Raw genomic sequence first — 13,899 nt, forward strand, 5'->3', positions numbered from 1 at the left:
ATAATAATGTTAGTGACATAGGATAATAATAATAATAATAATAATAATACTTTTTCAGTAGTTATTGCATGAGACGGTCGCGCACCGTAAGACAGTCCCATTGATAAATAGCTACAAATAATGACCGTCTTACTACCCCTTCTTATTCTAATTTGTGTTTTGATAAACCCCTCTTAATCTTAACATCCTATAACAAAATCTGAGCCCAAATCTAAACAAAATTAGATGAGCCGAAAACAACTCATCAAACTAACCCATTATTCCATTAAGACTCCAAGTCCCCAACCTCTTCTATTCTCCTAAAACTAACTAACCCTATACTTCAAAAAAAAAAAAAAAGGATTACGCATCTGAGGTAGTACCAAACCTTGTAGTTTTTGAGCATATACACATTTTTTCTGAGCATATTGCCATTTATAAATATAGTTTTTGAGCAATATTATATTTTTTAGTGTAATGTTTTAATAAATGTGCTCAAAAACTTTATACTAAAGCAGAATTCAAAAACTTTAAAATAAAACTCAGAAAATAAACAATAAGAGGTACTACCTCAAATGTATAGTCTATGAACCGCTATACTTCCGCCTCCTACACTAACATAACCCCTCTCTTTCCCAAACATTAATACCTCTTGTAGTCATCTCCCTCATATCACCCCCTCCTGGTATTTTTTTATAAAAATTAAAAGCCACCGCCATTGATAAGTGATAACGCGGTACATTAATTTCATGCCATTCGATCATTAGCCATTTTATAATGGTTAATTTTCATTTACATCTTTCAATTTAATATAAAATTTTGTGTACCTTTTTTTAGAATATACCCTTCTTATTTTCCTTCTGGATTATTTTTAGTTATTTTATTATATATTCATCTTTTCTTCTGGATTATTTTTAGTTATTTTATTATATATCCATCTCCTTATTTGCTAACAAAATTATTTTTGTCCTTCTCCTCTTTAATTTTGTATGTCATTTTCTTTTATTAGCATTCAAGGCATCCCTAATTTTTCCCCCCAAATATTCTTGTTAATCGTAGTGAGTTTGTTTAAACTACGTTTCATTCTTTTTTAATTATTAATTTTTTAAAAAATGTTTTAAACTAAGTATTATTTTAGTTATTTGTCAGAATTAATTTCCAAAAAATTTACTCGTTTATAATTATTTTGGGTCTTATAATTTGATGTCGTCTTCTATTTTTTTTTTTAGAATATATTTGTTGCGATTTTTACATATCTACAATTTTCCCATTTTTTCCCCAATAGTTTCAATATTTGTAGTCTTTTTTTTTTTTTTTTTTTCAAGAAGGGTATTTCTCATATATTTCAAAAACTTAGGAGTACATGAGTTTTCTTACAAAGAATATCCCCTTATTCAATTCTAAGTATCTCCTCCACTATCTATACAAAAGGAAGTATAAATCTATATACTAAGAATTGAAAACTATAGCTATGTTGGTGTAGATGTTTTCAAGCACTTTGCTCATCAACAAGGCAGTGACAGTGAATTTGAGCTCACTGAAAACAGCCTGAACAGACCTCTCAATCCTCCCAAAAGCTCGAGCGTTTCGTTCAGCCCAGATAGCATAAGCAAGGCTGCCTATGCTGCAGGTAATCAAGTGGTTCCTCCATTTATGTCCTCTCTTTTATGCATTAGCCAAAACAAGCAAGGAGCTAAGAGAAGTGGTAGTGGTTGGCATGTGCACCAAAAATTATTAAGGCTAAAGACCACTGAATTGATGACCTGAATTCTCCCTGCATAAGAGAGATGCTGAACTGAATAGGTTTCAATCAGAGCCTGAACTTTTAACAGTAGTTCATTATACATATCAATAGTCAGTCTGGAGTCATTAATGGGATATCCTAGATATCTGAAAGGAAAGGATCCCTCCTTAATCCCTACAGCATTCAAGATAAGATCCCTGATTGCAGGAAGAACTCCACCAACATAAATTTCAGTTTTCTCTAGGCTAGCTGTCATACCAGACCAGGTGGAAAAGGAGCTCAGAATAGCAGTGGCTCTCTTAACTGAAGGTAAATCCCCTCTGGTAATGATCATTAGATCATCAGCAAAAACTAGATGAGTAAGATTAATCCTAGAACACTTTGGATGGTATGAAACATTTGGAGCCTGACACATTGTTCTAAGATGTCTAGACAAAATTTCCATACTTAAAACAAACAAGTGAGGAGACAATGGATCACCTTGTCGCACACGACTTTGCCCTTTAAAGAATCCATGATGTGCCCCATTAACTTTTAAAGTAAACCAAGAGCCTGTAACACAAGCCATGATCCACTTAATGATCATATCATATTACCCGTTAATATGAAAATCGCCCTTTATTGCTCCCTTTACACCAAAAAAGTATTCATGATTTTATGTTGTTAATTAATTGTCTTGTTAATTTGATCATAATTAGTAGTTTTATCATTAATTTTAATGTTGGTGGTATATATGGATTTGTAGTTTATATGATTAAATGATATTGCGATTACTTAGGAAGTACAATTAAGGTTACATGAGTGACGAAGCCATGATTTCTCGTTAGGGTCGATAATTTTAATGAAACAGGGTAAATTAAAAATTTGATTTTTTTAAAAAAAAATCTAAACTTTCTAATTGCTTAGGGGCGATCCCCGTGCTAGCCTCCCTAACTCCACCACTGTTTGCCATGAGTTTATTTCTTCAACCTTGTTCATTGCTATTAGTTGGCTATGGATTCATCTGCGTTATGTTTGACATTGGAAATTCAATCACACTATTTTGTGATGGGGAAATAAAGCATATGTCTGTTTTTTGTGATGGGGAAATAGCTCAAAGGACGTTATTAGTCATGTATGATTTAGTCCATTATATATCAGAAACATAAATAAATAAATAAATAAGTAAATTTTTTGCAATAACCCACAATCACTCATACTATTATATGAGAGGCATAGTAAAGACCACGTATGAATCAAAACTAAATCGAGACTGATGATAAATAAAAAGAAAAAAAAGGAAAAAGCATAGTAAATCAACTGAGCTTGTTTTGCTAATCAACATAGCGTTGGGAATAGGAGTCGTAGAGCTTGTCGCACGCAAAAGTGAGCAACCCCATAACAAACCAGAGGAAGAAGGCCTTTTTTGGACCAAGCAAGGAACACTTGAGAAACGGAACCCAACTAAGCAAAAATGCTAAGAGGAGCATCTTAGTAGTCATGAACCTGAAAGCAATATATAAACAAAGTGAGAAATTATGTTAAAGAGAAAACACACAAAGAAACAAAGAAAGAAACAAAGGCGAGAAGTTTAGTTATACCAGAACTTAAAGTCGAGAAGGCGGTTAACAAAGGAGGTAAAGTCACGGGGGGTTTGTACCCAGTCAGAAGCCCAGTGAGGAGTTTGTACCGAGTCAGAAGCGAACAAGTGGTCTATAAGGTAATTAAAATGAATCAAACCGAAGATCAAGGTGAGGAAACAGTAGTCTTGATCAAAATAGATGATCCGAAGCATATGAACAATAGCAATTACAGTTGTTATACACCATCTAAACAATTGATTTGGCTCACCCATAATCAGGTAATCTTCCCGAATCCTTTCTCCTTGCTTTCTCTCCGCCTCTATCTGTTTCCACACACGTACCAATCCAAACATCATCATCTTTCTCTCTATCTCTCTTTCTCTCTTTTTTGCTTTGTCGTGCTTTGTCTTATTTCTGGTACCAATGTCCCTTTTTATAAGCCCCTCTTAGCCCTACTCTCAATCGGAATCCGGATTTAGATTTTAATTTAAACTTGGATTACACCTTCAACCTCTCCTAATCTCATTCCGACTCAGATTTATAATCAATCAATATCTATCTATCTATCTATCTATCTATCTATATTAATAAAGGAAGCTTTTTTCGAGCTATTCTAGAGACTCCAACTTTATTGAACTACTAGGTTATTAAATTATGTTTTTTTATAGTAGTATAAGAAACATAGAATTTGTTGAGTTTATGGATTCAAGTACCTAAGAGGGGGAGGGGGTGAATTAGGTACTCTTTTAAAATTTTAACTTCAACTTTATTGGATTAAAGTAAGTTAAGTGAACAAAAGATATTAGAAGATACTTTGAATAATATTGAAAGATTGAACAAGTATCACAAATGAATGTTTCTTTGAAGTATGAAAGAATAATCGTTCGATCGTATCTATTTGTCTCGGTTTGTGGAGTATTATATGAGACCAAATACGACGATATGATGATGAATTACTTCTAAGTTTAAGCGAAACAAAACAAACAAACAAAGAAAGAAAGCAGCGGAATTAAAGTGATAAACAATGAACACGAGTTTTTGAATTGGTTCGGCAAATACTAAAGTGCCTACGTCCAATCTACCTTTTTATTACTTTCCTTTAGTGATCTACTCCGACAACTAAAAGACCCTTGTAATAAAAGACGCCAACCTACTCCGGTTGCAAAGCTAGTACAAGAACTACTCCGTTCTATGACAAGCTAACTCGCAATCTACTCCGATTGCCAACTCACAACCTACTCCGGTTGTCAAGAGTAAAAGACTACTCCGTCCTAAACTCTTCTAACACACTTAAAATGTAAAGGATCAAGTTTCCACTAACACATTCTTAACAAAGAATAGAGGTGGACAACTTTTACAAGATCAACACTTTTAAGCAAGAGAGTTTAGTATAGAAAAGCAAAAAGATAGCCACATTTGTAGAAACCGAAAGACACTTGAAGACTTTTAAAAGGATTTTGCAAAGAACACGGTTTTAAGCTTCTAAAAACAATTTGCAAAACATGAAAGAATTAATTCGTAAAAGTCTTCGAGATAATGAAGGAGGGACTCGGTATTTATAGAGGAGGTGAGTGAAGGGGTTGCTAGGGTTTTGAAGGGTCAAAGGCTTTGCATGTGAGGAGCAATAGTAGCCACCCAAACACTTGCACCAAAGAGGAGTCTTTTGCAAAGGTGAGAATAGAGAAAGAAGGTTTGAAAGATAACCTTAAATGTTCATGCAAAATCAGAAAACAAAGGATGTGAGACAAGTCACAAGAGACAAGTTAACACAAATATGGCAAAAAGGAACTTTTGTTTTCTTAAAAACCAAGGGATTGAATTTGCACAAAGAGGAAACATTTTGAATAATTCAAACCATTCTTTATTGGATACTACCTCCTTAAATAAAAATCTGAATTTCTCTCTTTGAAAATATAAGTCACGTGAAAGCATTTGAAAGAGAAAAAGAAAGCTTCAAGTTTTTTACGAGTTGTGGCTCAGTCCATTCAGCTGTTTACTTGTTGAAGCAACAGTCATCTGGACTGTTTCTATTACTCTGCTATACTTAACTTTCTCACTTGTACATTAGATGACACACGACTAATTACAAAGGATGATTAACAACTTCAACACTTCTTAATCCAAGCTTGATTACATCATTAATCCTGAAAAGGTAAACTAAGATAACACAAATCAAATGGGCATGTTATCATCAACATAAGGAACCCAACAAATTCCCCCTTTGATGATGACAAGCCCCAAACGAATGTATAAGCAATGAAAACACCTTAATTCAAGATTTTTAACAAGCAAGATCAAATGATAGAGAAGGGACAATATTACCTTACCTTACCTTGACAATTTTACATTGCCCCAAAACAAGAATCAAGCTAAGAAGGTTAGACAAGACATTTAGTTTAATCAATAAGCAAGGAGATTTAAAGCATGCGTTTACCTTTTCCCCCTCTTGACATCATCAAAAGGATAGAGATGTCACAAGCATTAGAGTGCAAATAGTCATAAGAAAACACAAAAAGACACATGGAAGTGTGACAAGGTAACAAAGTCAACACAAACAAGGATTAAGCATAAGCTAACCAAAGTTCAACATAGCTAAACAAAGTTTAACATACACCACCAAATGTTCAAAATAACAAGCAAGAAAATAAGTCTTAGAGAGGCACAACCAAGATGGAACAAAATAAGGGGGTACGGGTAAGGGTTAATAGGCCGAGAGGAAATGGAAAGGCTAAGGGGAGGAGGCTTGTTCACCATCCGAGCCACTACCCAACGGATCATCATCCACATTAGCATCTTCACCAACTTCTTTTGTTGACACAAGGGTGGAAATGATATCCACCTCTCCACGGATGAGGTCCAAAGTAGAAGCAAGAGCCGAGATTGCCACGTCCTTTTGACGAGCATCTTCCCTAATCCACGCACCCAACTCAGCCACGGCATTGAGTACATCCCGCATATTACCCGTATTCCCTTGACTAGATGACCCAACTTAGGGTCCTTCTTAATTTTCACGAAATTAACTCATCATTCTCAACCTTGATAAGCATCTTCCCTATTTGCCCATCACTCATAACATCACACATATCCAATGAACCCAAGCTAGTATTCACCAACACCCCTTGTGCCTTGAGCACAACCGATAACCACATGCCATAGGGTAGGTAAATCACACTAGAAGAAGGTCGACGAAGCTTGGTCGAGATAAGATGGAAACGTTTAAACATTAGCCCAACTAGGTTCACCTTCTTATGGGTAGCAATGTGATAGATCAAATATTGTAAGGCAATGGTGAGTTTTCCTCTATCACCCGAAGGGTAAATTGACCTACAAAGCATATTGAAAATAATTCGAAGAGGAGGTGGGATTTGGGTGTTGCTCACGGGTCCAGGAGAAACGGTTTTGGGACAAACGGTTTGGGCGATATTTAGGGGTGAGGCATAAGGTAAAGCTACCCAGGTTTCGGAGGGAAGATTGTCGTATCCTCCGACAGGAATATTAAGAGCAGTAGCGAAATCAGATAGAGTCAGTTTTAGAGGCTTACCGTTCACCTTAGCTGTAACAAATTCACCAGATTTATCAACCCTAACGATTTGCAAAGAATCAGTATTACTTCGCTCACAAATACCGGCTCACGCATTTCAACAATGACTTCTCCCAACCTTGAGCTAAGACCATATCACGGACAGAGTGAAAAGCAGGCGGCTCGAACCATGTTTGATTATACACCCGAGGAGAGTGAATTATTGCTTTGATGTTCATCAACCTTTCACAATTTTTGTAAATGGAAGTAGGGAGGTCGATACTCTCAAGGTGAGCCCAAACAATGGCTAGATCCCACTTCGAGGTTAGGGATACCGGGTCGGAGGGAGCAAGATATACAAGCTTTTTCTTCAATGGTTTCGATTTTTTGTGAGGAGGTTCACTGGGATTTTCAATTGGGGTATCAATAATCGGGTTATCAACATTACTTTGCTCGAGAGTTTCTGATATTGGGGGTAATTGAGAGGAGGAGGCTTTTTCTTTTCTTTTGTTGTTCTTCTTCGCCGGAGTCGAGTCAGACTCGCCGGATTTCGACGGATTATCATTCAAGTCAAATTCGGTTTCATCTTCAACATCTTCAACCAAAACAGTAACCGGTTCAGAGGAGGAGCTCGGAACAGTGGAGCTTTTCTTCTTGACCACCACGAGTGCGTCGTCCTACCATTGTGGAGATGGGTATGTCGTCGGATGATGGAGGATCAGTGGGTTTTGGTGATGGTTGAGGGCTAGGTGGATCTGGGTTTGTTGATGTCGTGTTTGAGGTTTGTGGAGGAAAGGCGTAAGATGTTTTGACTGGAGGCATGGTTGGAGTTGGTGATGTGGGCGGATTTGATGTGACAGGGGAGGTAATTTTTGTGGGTTTGGTGGGTATGGGTGTGTTAAATGATGTTTTTACCATGGTGGGTTAGGGTAGGTGATATGAGGGAGTAGTGGATTTGGGAGATGAAGGGTTAGTGGATTTTGGGTGATGGAAGGGTAATTGGGTTTAGGCGATTTGGACGGGTAGTGATAGGTGATGGGTTTTTGAGTTTAATGGTCCATTTAATGATGTAGGAGAGGTGGTTGGCCCGACTTAAACAAATTTAATTACTCGAAATAAAAACGCAAGGTAGCATATAATAAACGTAAATTTAGATATGAGGTTGAGTGATTACCGACTCACAAGTACGGTGTCAATTTTGGTCCAAACATGATGTCAATGCACTTAGAACACTTAATAACATATATCCAATTTTAATTTAATCAATTAAGGAATTTTGTAAAACTCACACTAAAAATCACAAGCTATTAATTAACCCAATTTCAAGTCTAAATTTCTCAAAATGTTCTCTTGCAAGTGGCTTAGTAAAAATATCGGCAATTTGATTTTCGGTCTTGCAAAAGATAAGTTTAATATGTCCTTTTTCAACATGATCTCGAATAAAATGGTGACGAATATCAATATGCTTAGTTTTAGAGTGTTGAATAGGATTTTTGGAAATATTTATTGCACTCGTATTATCACACATTAAAGGAATGGAGTCAAAAATAATACCAAAATCCAAGAGTTGTTGTTTTACCCAAAGGAGTTGAGAACAACAATGTGCCGCGCTAACGTACTCACTTTCGGCCGTAGAAAGAGCTACCGTGTTTTGTTTCTTTGAGGCCCAAGAAGTCAAGCAAGGACCCAAGAACGTTGCAATTCCGGAGGTACTCTTTCTATCAATCATGCACCCCGCATAGTCCGCGTCCGAAAAACCTATAAGATCAAAAGGACAATGTAAAGGGTACCATAGGTAAAGATTTTGTGTTCCAATCAAATACCGAAGAATTCGTTTAACGGCTTTGAAATGTGATTCTTTCGGATTTGCTTGGAACCTAGCACATAAACAAACACTAAAGAGAATGTCGGGACGACTTGCGGTCAAGTAAAGAAGTGAGCCTATCATACCTCTATACACCTTATCACTAACATTCTTACCGAGTTCATCTTTGTCCAATTTGGACCCGGCTACCATGGGTGTATCATGAGGCTTACCATTAGTCATCCCAAATTTCTTAAGCATTTCTTTGATATACTTTTGTTGATGGATCATGATTCCATCCTTTGATTGCTTAATTTGGAGCCCAAGGAAGAATCCTAGCTCCCCCATCATGCTCATTTCAAACTCCGATTTCATTAGTTCCGAAAAATATAAGTAAAGGAGTTCATTTGTTGCACCAAATATAATGTCATCAACATATACTTGTACAACCAACAGTTCGTCTGACTGTTGCTTCAAGAACAATGTTTTGTCAACGGAGCCTCTTTTAAAACCATTTTCAATAAGAAATTTAGACAATCTATCATACCAACATCTTGGTGCTTGTTTTAAACCATAAAGAGCTTTGTCTAATTTGAAAACATGGTTAGGCAAATCATTGTTCTCAAAACCCGGTGGTTGCTCTACAAAGACATCTTCTTCCAAATATCCATTTAAGAAAGCGGTTTTGACATCCATTTGGAAGAGTTTAATGCCTTTGTGAGCCGCAAAAGCTATAAGCAATCGTATGGCCTCAAGTCTAGCTACCGGTGCATAGGTTTCATCGTAATCAATACCTTCTTGTTGGTTATAACCTTGCACCACTAGTCTAGCCTTGTTCCTTACGATTTCTCCCGAGTCATCAAGCTTGTTGCGAAAGACCCACCTAGTACCAATGACGGTACGATTAGGCGGTCTAGGGACTAAGTGCCATACCTCATTTCTTTTGAATTGATTGAGCTCATCTTGCATGGCAAGCACCCAATCCACATCCATCAAGGCGATTGTTACATTTGAAGGTTCAATTTGAGAAAGGAACGCATTGTGGGCACAATACTCATTGAGGTGAGCGAGATTGTTGAGGGATGATCTTGTTCGAATTCCCGAGTTTAGATCACTTGTGAGATTAGTGAGTGGATGAGAGCTTTGATGTTTCCACTTCTTTGGAACAATAGTTTCTTGTTCCCCCTCAACATCATCAGTCACAGTGACTGTTGCTATTGGCCTGGAAGGTTCTTCATCCTCACTGCTTTGGTTTTCTTCAGTTCTGGAGGTAGAAGCAACGGATCGTTGGGTCGTTGCTTCCAAAGAGGAATCGAAGTACTCCGTGTTCCCCCGAGTTTCTTTGCTCTCCTTTGAAGGTGACAGTCTCGTGTCATGTTGCAATTCTGTTCCCCCCGAGTTCTTTGCTCTCCTTTGAAGGTGACAGTCTCTTATGCATGTTGCAATTCAAAGTCTTTGGGAGCTTCTTCATCCGAGAACACGAAGTCTTTTCGAACAAGACCAATCTCAAACTCATCGTCATCGTCCTCATCATCATTATCCATGTTTTGTACCTGTCCAAGCACACTAGATTCATCAAAAATGACATGGATGCTTTCTTCAATTAACAAGGTTCGTTTATTGTAAACTTTATAGGCCTTGCTATGATCGGAGTACCCAATAAATACTCCTTCATCACTACGTGGATCGAACTTACCCAAATTGTTTTTACCATTGTTGTGAACAAAACATTTGCTTCCAAAACATCTAAAATATGAAATGTTGGGTTTTCTTCCACGCAATGATTCATAAGGGGTTTTATTTAAAATACTCCTTATCATGACACGATTATAAATGTAGCAAGCGGTATTTACCGCTTCGGCCCAAAAGTTCTTAGGCAACTTACTAGTTAATAACATTGTTCTAGCCATTCCTTCAAGGGTTCTATTCATCCTTTCAACCACACCATTTTGTTGTGGGGTTCTAGGAGCCGAGAAGTTATGGTCTACACCATTGTCATCACAATAAGCACCAAATGATGAGTTTTCGAATTCGGTTCCATGATCGGTTCTCATTGAAACAAGTTTTAAGCCAAGTTTATTTTGAATCTTCTTTAACCAAATTAGAAACTCATCAAATGTCTCATCCTTAGAGCTTAGGAAGAGTGCCCAAACAAACCTAGAGTAATCATCAACAATGACACACACATAACGACTACCACCTCTACTTCTAGTTCTCATTGGTCCACACAAGTCGATATGTAAAAGTTGCAAAGGTTGAGATGTACTCATAATTCTTTTGGATTTGAAGGAACTTTTAACATGTTTACCTCTAGCGCATTCATCACATACTTTATCAATTTCAAATTTAATATTAGGAATGCCTTCAACCAAATCAAGTCTTTTAAGGGTATTAAGAGTTTTTGTACTAACATGACCAAACCTTTTATGCCATAACCAAGGATCATTGTTCATTACACTCATGCAAGACATGGTGTGACCGGATAGAGAGTTCAAATTAGTTAAGTAAACATCTTTGACACGTCTTCCTTCGAGTATTAGTTCATTAGTAGTGGCATCAAAAATTCGACACATATTAGCATGAAATTCAACAACATTACCCTTATCACAAAGTTGAGATATACTAAGGAGATTATGTTTCAAACCTTTGACAAGCCGCACATTGTCGACACAAAGTAAGGATGACTTACCAACTTTTCCAATACCAATTACTTCACCTTTCTTGTTGTCACCAAACCTTACCGTGCCACCATCATACGCTTTAAGTGGGAGGAATTGGCTTCTATCACCCGTCATGTGTCGAGAGCATCCACTATCCAAGTACCAATTGCGGCCGCCTCTCACCAAGCCCTACACAAGATTAGTTTTTGAGTTTAGGAACCCAAATGAATTTGGGTCCCTTTTTGTGATCAACATAACTTGTGGTGTCTTTCTTAATGTTCATTTCATTTAAAGCTTTGGTGTTCTTGTCAATGTCATCAAATCTTTTTGTACATCCATTAAAAACATGACCATTGTCACCACAATAATTGCAAATGATGTATTCGGGAAGACCTACATACTTCCTTCCTCTAAAATCGTTTTTAGGCTTCTGGATGCAACAGTCAGTCTGACTGTTCCATTTGAACCCCAAACCAGCAGTTTTATCGCATTTCTCGGTTTGATTCGTGAGGAAGTTTAACACGGTTTGACTTCCTTCCCATTTTTCAGTGATGTTCTTAGCATTAACAAGTTCATTGGTCAAGTCATGGACACGTGAAAGAAGATGCAAATTCTTTTCTTTTTCTCTTTTAAGTTCATCATCGTTATCACTTTCTATGGACAATCTTTTCTCAACAATGAAGTCATGGGTGTGGTTGTTGAGCTTAGACACAAGATATATGATTTTTTCTTTGGACTCTTCATATTTACATGTCATCTTGTCAAGTCTTTTGTTTAGATCAACGACTTCATCGGATCTAAGGTGAGGAGAAGAGCTAGAGGTGCTACATTCGGGCATACCTTTTTGAAAGAAGGTAAGCCTATCATGGAGATCTTCTATTTCATTTTTGAGACAAACAACCTCACTCTTAAGACACTCATTTTCATTTTCCAACCATTCACCTTTTCTTTTAAACTTGTCTAAATCGTGGTCGAAGCAAAGTCTTAGAGACTGTTTCTCTTAAGTCAACAACTTCAACAACAAGGTCATAGATCTCATTTTCAAGATCATCTTTGTCCTTCAAAAGATCATCACGTTCCTTGGTTAGTGAGGAAACTTGCATCACCAAGGTAGTGTTGACATTTTCAAGGTCAGAGACGTCCGTGGGTGTCGACCTAAGACGCTCTAGTTCTTTAGTCAAATGTTTGTTTAACTTGTTGACTCTTTTAACTTCATTATATGCCTCAGATGTGACAGTGACGCAGTCTGTTGCTTTTAGTTCATTTTTCAGATTAAAGTTCTCTTGAGCAATTTCCTCAATCTCATTTTGCATTATATCAAGTTTATTAGTTTGAGACCGACACTTATCAAAGAGTTGATCAAGAAGCTTACATACTTTCTCTTTGGAGTAAGTTCTAGCCTTGGCCTTTAGATGATTTACCTCGTTGTCGGAATCGGAGTCGGAGTCGTCGGGGTTAGCCATGAGGCATCTTAAGTGTTCAAATTTTGAGGTTTTTGAGACCTTTTCTTTATCATGATTTGCAAGACACATTTTAGCCTCAAGTTCCTCCTCGATGAGTTCCTCATCTTCCTCGGAGTCGGACATTCCCCATATAGCACTCATGACTCTATGTTTATAGTCTTTTTTAACCTTTTCTCTTCTTTCCTTAGATTTGATTTCTTCCCACTTGGGACATTCTTTAATTTGATGAGTTTTATCACCACATTTAAAGCATCCCACGGTGGAAGTAGATCGTTTCTTAGGAAAGCGTTTTTTCGAGTAATTGTTAGTGAACCTTTTATTACCTTGTCCATTGACCAACCCGGCTAAGTTCCTTGTGAACATAGCAAACTCGTCTTCCTCCTCATCCTCTTCATCACTTGGAGAAGATGTGAGGGCGAGACTCTTTCCCTTTGATGACTCACTAGAATGCTTATCGAGGTTAAACTCGTGAGCCATTAGTGATCCCATTAGTTCATGAAGAGATAGGGTTGACAAGTCTTTGGCTTCCTCTATGGCGGTGACTTTAGGTTGCCATTTAGGAGTTAGGCTACGAAGGATTTTTCGAATGATGTCCTCGGACTCGAAATTCCTTCCTAGACTTTGAAGCTCATTAATAATACAAGAAAAACGTGAAGAGAAACTATTTAAAAACTCGTCCTTTGACATTCTAAACATTTCATATTGTTGCATGAGAAGGTCAATACGGTGTTTTCTTACTTGGGACGTCCCTTCATATGCAAGTACAAGAGAATCCCAAATAGATTTTGCCGTAGGACACCCGGAGATTCGACTAACTTCCCCCTCACCAACACAACGTTGAAGAATCGACATTGCTTTGGAATTCTTTTCGGCAAGCTTGAAGTCGTCCTCATTGTAATTTCTTTCCTCTTTTGTCTTGGTGAAACCGTTAAGAATATCGGTTTCCTCAATGGCAAGAGGTCCATTTTGGATGATGTTCCAACATTGATAATCGATACTTTTGATGTAATGTTCCATTTTGAGTTTCCACCATCCAAAATTCGAACCGGTAAAGACCGGGATCTTGGAGTGTTTCTCGGAATCCATTACCCACGAATCAAACTCTAAGGGGATTAGCCTCTATCAAGAGCACGAGGCTCTGATACCAATTGTTGAGTTTATGGATTC

This window comes from Silene latifolia, chromosome 6 (genome assembly GCF_048544455.1).
Source record: "Silene latifolia isolate original U9 population chromosome 6, ASM4854445v1, whole genome shotgun sequence".
In the NCBI taxonomy this organism is placed as follows: Eukaryota; Viridiplantae; Streptophyta; class Magnoliopsida; order Caryophyllales; family Caryophyllaceae; genus Silene; species Silene latifolia.